Source organism: Bidens hawaiensis, unplaced genomic scaffold (assembly GCF_021521415.1).
Source record: "Bidens hawaiensis isolate Kalapana, Puna unplaced genomic scaffold, B.hawaiensis_p1.1 tig00032165_1, whole genome shotgun sequence".
NCBI lineage: Eukaryota > Viridiplantae > Streptophyta > Magnoliopsida > Asterales > Asteraceae > Bidens > Bidens hawaiensis.
Window position 1 is genome coordinate 147,070 of NW_027495470.1, and position 7,693 is coordinate 154,762.

At 35.4% G+C, this 7,693-nt stretch overlaps 1 pseudogene; it reads left to right on the plus strand.

Annotated features, from left to right (window-relative positions):
* The first annotated feature begins 6,230 nt into the window (after nucleotides 1–6,230).
* On the plus strand, nucleotides 6,231–7,061 carry LOC143583185 (pectinesterase inhibitor 7 pseudogene; annotated as a pseudogene).
* Nucleotides 7,062–7,693: the final 632 nt, after the last annotated feature.

Here is a 7,693-nt window from a genome sequence, read left to right on the forward strand (position 1 = left end):
ACTCGTAAACATATGGTATTGATGCGAGGATGAAAGTAATCAAATGACTCAAGACATTATATGATTAATCAAAGACCTTAATCAAACCAAATGTTAAAGATCAATGTTCTTATAAATTAAACCTAATCAAAAGTTAACAAAATAAACCTCTATAACCCTACTTAAAATAAACAAAGATAATAGATAAACTTGAAAACGAAATAATTAAACATAAAATAATAAACGATATATATATTCAGAATTCAAATAATGAGATAATTTTGCATCGGGAGTGAATACAGAACGAATTAGTTCTTTTAACTTTAACCAAACACATTGTTAGGCATAAATATATATTGAATGAATTTTCTTGTCCGTTCATTAATGTGTTTGTATTCGTTTATGTTAGCTATTATATTGATATTATAATGAAACTGCATGTATGGACATAAATGAAACAAACGTAGATGATGAAGAAATTAATGTACACGTATTTGTTCATTTTCTTTCAATTTGTTAGCCAATTATCCACAACTTGTTTCAAAATTTTGATTTGGAAGATGCTGATATAAGGCTCATGGGTATACCTTAACACCTAGGGCGTTAAAGCTAAGTTGACAATGGTTAACGAGTGGTATGCGATTCCCTTCATGGGTTAAAGGGCGTTAAACATAAGATGAGTTAAAATATAAAATGTTAACGTGCTTTGAAATCTACACACACATAATAATTTAAAAACTAATTTTATATGAAATAAAGAGAGGTAATGAGGGGTTAAACAATTTTCTTAAAATGAGATGGAATGAAATGTGTCAAGTTAGGTGATTTGGTGCATATATGAAATTAAAGAGCGTGAATGTATCCAATGGCTTAAGAAGGGCCAATTAGTATTGCTTAAAGAATAAAAACATTTAATTAAATATGTAAACAACAATAAACGAGCAAACATAAATCGTAAACAAACAAGACATAATCTATTTTCATATGTATTTAATTAAATAAATGAACGTTTTTATATGCTCCTTAATTTATTTATTTATTAAACAAAATTCCCGGCTAGTAGTTTGCGAATGCTATACCGAAGTTAAAATCGTAAAATAAAGACGGTTGACTGCTAATAAACTTCTTTATTTGTTTTTTATTTCTTCTTGTAAGTAAACCAAATTTCCGGCTGGTAGTTTGCAAACAGTTAAGGCTATAATTAAGTTAAAAAACCCAATAAAATCGTAAAATAAATATGGTTGACCACTAAAGAAGTTACATTGACCCAATAAGGGCAAAATTGTAATCTCCATCCAAAACAAAGTCTAGTACTAACTAAACCCTAAAATATGACCCCGACACTATTTAGATTTGGTAAACTAGTTAGCTAAAAAATAATATATAAATTTAATTTTTAAATATATACATCTAATCATAAATATGTAAAAAAAATTGAACACAATATATAAAAACGTAGATAAATTAACTAATACATATCCCTAAATCTAAAATTACATTAAAACACACTATATTTTCTCTTTTCTTTTAATTGAATAATACTTTTTATTCATTTATCATTATCATTTCTTTTTCATTTACTTACATCCACTTTTAAAATATATTAAAAAATTACCAGTAATTTTTTAAATATATAGAAAAATCACTGCATAAAATAAAGTGTTAAAACACTCTATAAATTATAAAAACAATTCTCACATAAAAATAAAGTGTTAAATAAGAATATATAAAGTTATTAACTTTATTAGTTTAGGAGTTAATTGCCCGTTTGCCCCCTGTGGTTTGTCAAACTAGCACGTTTGCCCCCAGTGGTTCCGAAATAGCACCATTGCCCCCTGAGGTTGTTTTTTTAGTACCCGGGTGCCCCCAAACATGAACGTCCGTTAGTTTTCACCGTTTGGTGTCATATCTTCTAGGGTATTTTCGTCTTTTAACCCAGTGGTTCCGAAATAGCACCATTGCCCCCTGAGGTTGTTTTTTTAGTACCCGGGTGCCCCCAAACATGAACGTCCGTGAGTTTTCACCGTTTGGTGTCATATCTTCTAGGGTATTTTCGTCTTTTAACTGCATAAAGATGGAACGTCACAGTCAGTTTAATATCAAAACATGACATAGTGTTAACAACAAAATGCATAAGCAACATGTTTAATATCCACCCTTAATTCATACCAAAATGGTGGCAAACATAAGCCGCAATAGTTTTAGGTAGTTTTAGACAACAAGACATCTACTAATGTTTAATACAACCAAGTAGCATAACAAAACAAGTTTAAGTAATATAATCAAAGCAGTTTCAACTAGCAGGAGCAGCTCCATCATCACCTAGCAAAGCACCTAAAACAGAGTCATCACAATCCATATCAGTAGCAGTTTGACCAACACTTTCACCACCATCTCCAGCAGCAGCTTGACCAGCAGCTTGACCAACACTTTGACCTCCATCCCCAGCTACATTCTTATGTTTTCCGCACCCTCTTGAATTGTGCCCTTTATCACCACACATCTTACAAGTTACAGTGCCACCCTTCCTTGTCAATTTTCCAGCAACTTCCATATTATCTTCAAGCTCCACCTGGTCCTTTCTTCTATTCTTCCTAGGCCTGCCTATTTGTGCTCTATGAAATGGTGCAATCAATGTTGTTGGATCCTGACATTTTGGCCATAACTTAGGACCATTCAGTGGCCCAATCTTGTACTTGTAAACTTCTTTCCAAGTATCCATAAAATAACATGGATTGACCCATGTCTCTAGTGGACCAACTTCTTGTTTGTGAACAACCATATCCCAGTTGACAGCAACAACATGCTTACATGGAATTCCAGACAATTCCCATCTCCTGCAAGTGCAAACCATTTTCTCCACATCAACTTCATATTGACCTCTAGTCCCAGTTACCTGCCACCTTTTATCACCACACCACTTTACAATGCAACTTGGTGCATTTTTCTTATTTCTCTCTAAAATGATTGTAGCCTTTGGTGTTAGTGGACCATTCCATTTATCTTGTGCCTTCATCACATTGATGATCCTTTTCATCAAGTATTCTCTTATAAATTCCAAGCATGATATTATAGGCTTCTCTCTCCCATCAACAGTTTTTGAATTCAAGACCTCACACATGTTGTTGAGTAGAACATCACTTTGTGCTCTTCCTGTTCAATTATAACCAAAACAAAAAAGTTACCTCATTGAAACCTCATATTGATTAAGAAACATTTGAACAACAATGTACCTGTGAAATGAGACCTACTCCAATGTTGTGGTGGAATACCAGCCAACCACTTATAAGCTTCAATATTAAATTTCTTCAACTCTTCCATTTGTTCAATAAAGTCAGGAACTATTTGACAATTGCATAAATTAAGACAGATCTAACCTTGAAAGTACAATAAAAGTATTAACTGCATAAATTGATTAAGTTACCTGTTGTTGCAGTTGCACATGCCCACAAGCAATCCTTGAATGCTTTGCCTCTCCACTTTAACTTCATATTCTGGTGTATATGCCTAAGGCAAAATCTGTGTTCAGCAGCTGGGAATACTTGTGCAAGAGCTGGAATCAAGCCCTATTTAGAAGGAACATAAAAGATGTTAATTAACAATTTATGAGACATAAGGTTAAAAATAAGACAGATCTAACCTTCTGTCTATCTGAGATGAAAGTGAAATTGCTGTTACTTTGTAAATCCAGATCATCTTGAAGGCATTCTAGAAACCAGGTCCATGAACTTTTGTTTTCTGCCTCTGCAATTGCATATGCCAATGGATAGATTCCATTGTTAGGATCTAACCCAACAGCAACTAACACTTGACCTTGGTAAGATCCCTTCAAAAAAGCCCCATCTAACCCTAGTAATTCCCTCCCACATGCCTTAAAACCTTGCTTTAGAGGACCCAAGCAGATGTAAATTCTTTTGAATACTCTAGTTTGAGAAGATGGGTTAGGCTCTGACTCAACATCAATCTTCACTGTGGTGCCTGGATTTGCATTCATGAGCTCCATGGCATAGTCCCTCAATTTTGAATATTGTTCTTTGTAATCACCCCGGATCTCCTTTGAAGCTTTTACCTTTGCCTTAAATGCTTTAGGTCTGGAAACATTAAGTTCATACTTCCTTGATACCTCCTCCTGGATGGTTTTGGCAGAAATATGTGGGTTGGATCCCACAAGGTTAAGCACCGATTTATCTTTAGCCATGAACTTGGCAGTCAAATAAAGACTATCTCTTGATTGTACACAAGTGTGCTCAGGCTTGTAGGTCTTCACCATCCAAGTTTCAACCGAATCTTTCTCCTTAGATATGTATAACACATAAGGACAAGCTGCCTGTAAAAGTCTTTCTTTTCTTTTTCTACAGGCTATTGAATTGGCAGTAGGAGGATCTGCTGGTATTTGGTTGGGCCTGATAATAGGGTTTTTTTTTCTTGGGCTAGCCCTTTTAGCAGATATTTGTAAAGGCCCATCACCTTTATTGAATTGAGGAACACTTCCTTCACAAATGACTCTAATCCTATTTACCTCATCTTTCTTATAGGATAACTTTCTTTTAGTTTGAATTGCTTGCATTTCAACAAGCTTCTTAGCCTCTTTTTTAGTTCCAAATGTTTGACCAACAAAAAATCTTGCAGCTTGCATATGATTCTTGCCCTGCAACAAGTTAATCCCACAATTAATAACTAGTAAAAAAACAAAAGAGTACAATGAATATAACACTAACCTTTTCTTTACGTCTGATTTCCCTCAACATCTTGTTTCTCTTAGATGACAGGTCGGTAGTTGAATCATCACTCATGCTATCAAATGACTCGTCATCATCTACATAGTCATGGAAGTCCCTCATATCAACTTCCATGTCATCCGCATATTCATTTTCAATGTCCACCTTGAAATCACTATCTTGTGAATCATCATCTTCACTAGAATCCTCGATGCCACAATCAGTCTCACCATTGTCAACCTCATTCCCATTATCACCCGTACATTCGTTATCACCCCCTGGGTAGACCGTAGAAAAATCAAAATCATCAAAGTTATAACCATCTACAACCGGCTCACCCCCTTTTGCATTCTCACCCCCTTTTGCATTATCACCATCCTTTGCATTCTCACCCCCTTTTGCATTATCACCATCCTTTGCATTCTCACCCCCTTTTGCATTATCACCATACTCAATCATCAATAATTTTCTTCTAGGAACCATTTTTTTCCTAGGAACAGCAATGGCATTAGCATGAGCATCTCCATCATCTATTTCCTCAATAAAAACCTTAGATGTTGATTGTGGTGATTTCAAATAAGTATCCACATCAGATTTATATTCTTCAATGAACAAGTTAATAATCTTATTTTCAGCCACATATTTGGACAAGTTAAGCACATCAGCATCACTACCTAAAGCTACTAAACCAGTATCCAAATCTTTACCTGGTATTTGAAAATGATAATATAGCGGAACATCATCTTTAAAAAATTCTAGCTCACGCAACATCCAATGGACTTCAATCACAGAAAACACATCTATGTCCACATCATCTATAAATGCAACCTTACCATTAGCATATCTTCTACCCGGAAAGTTCCTAAATGCACCACCATAGTTTATTCGTACAGAGAACAAATTAGGTTGTCCAACTGTTACAAAAAAACAAAAACAAACACATATAAAACATATAAACAGCAAAATTTAAACTGAAATTAATGATTCCAGCCTTTCAAGAATCGCAATTGAAGAAGGTGCTAAACCTTACCATATCTTATATGGGGGTTAAGGTTAGAGTATTTCTTCCTTAATTCCCAAGCCGTCGTTCAAACAAAGATTCACTGGTATGAGTTTGAAAACCCTAGAAGAAATCGAAGGATGTGGGGGTTGAAGGATCTGCTGGTATTTGGTGTATAAGTGAAGAAATCGAAGGACGTTCCATCTTTATGCAGGGGGCAATGGTGCTATTTCGGAACCACTGGGTTAAAAGACGAAAATACCCTAGAAGATATGACACCAAACGGTGAAAACTAACGGACGTTCATGTTTGGGGGCACCCGGGTACTAAAAAAACAACCTCAGGGGGCAATGGTGCTATTTCGGAACCACTGGGGGCAAACGTGCTAGTTTGACAAACCACAGGGGGCAAACGGGCAATTAACTCTTAGTTTAGGACTGTAGGTGAACAAAATGGTAGAATGCTAATATAACAACATTGTACTACAAAAGGGCAAAATGGTAATTTAAGTCCAAGGCAAAGTCTACATAAACCCTACAACGTGAGTTAACATTCTTTGGAACAACCCGAAGACAAAACATGGAACTCCAACTGTCCACCATGTTTTTTTTCGTCTTAATCTCAACTATGGTCTTACCACCTTCAACCACCACCGGGCAATCACTCCCACCCACCACCGCCCCGGCGTACCCTCCCACTTCATACGATACCAATTACATCCATTCGAGTTGCGAAACAACTCGTTACCCCGAAACATGTTTCACAACTCTATCTAACTATTCCAGCGTCGTTAGAACAGACCCTAGGCGTCTTGCCATGGTGGCAATCCATGTGGCGCTTCGCAACGCTACACACGTGTCAAATTATGTCACAAATATTTCACGCCAGTCTGATTTGACCAACACTAGGGAATTTGGTGCCATTATTGATTGTTCATCAACGATAGAAGACGCCGTGTATCAGATTAATAAATCGATTAAGGAAATGAGGCAGCTTGGTGGGGCCGGTGAGCCGGTTAGGTTCCAGCTCAGCAACGTGCAAACGTGGATGAGTGCGGCCTTGACCAACGAGGACACGTGTGTGGATGGGTTTGAGGGTGTGGCGAATGGTGGCTTGAAGACGGATGTTTGTGATCGTGTGGGGGTGGTTATGGAGGTGACGAGTAACGCTTTGGCGTTGGTTAATCGGTATGCTGATACTGTATCAGTCTAATATTGAATCCACGGAAATACTCAAATGGCTCAAAACATATATAGCCTTAGTTTTTAAGTTTTAAAAGACATTTGTGTTGAATTAGTTTTTGTTAATTCTATTTGTGTGATGAGTGAAACAAGTTTATTGGGTGGCAAATATTTGTTTTCAACTTTTAATTGCATATATATATTAACATATTTGTAAGAGAGAATGCTTATTCATCTTTTATTAAGGTAGTTTTTATTTTTATTTTTCATCTAAGATTTGGTTAATTAAGGATGTTTTACATGTGATAAACAAATCGGATTGAAGCATGTGATATTATTTTAGGATTTTTGGTTTTATGTTACATGTGCATGTTAAAAACTTATTAAAATAAGTATAAGTGGATCGGTTAAAAGTTGAAACCAAGATCAAGATGTTCAAACGGTAATTTTGGCATGTTGTCAACATTGAAATAAGTTGTTTCGCAGAATTTAATGTAGGTATTACCAATGTTTTAAAAACCGATATTTTACTTGTACTGGATTGGACTAAAAAATGGTGTATCCGGTTGAACCGGGTTATACCGGAAGGTTCAACCGGTTGAATAGTTTACCTTATAATTTTATATTAATGTAACTCTAATCCAAAAATAACACAAAAGTAAATGATTCCATAACAAAAAAATAATCCAAAAGCTAATCCATATTAAAAAAAAATAATGCAAAAGCATTCAGTTCTTTAAATAATAGTCATAAAGTTTACACGTTTAAATGTTAATTGATGGGTTAAAACTTATTTTGAAAAAATATGGGCCACG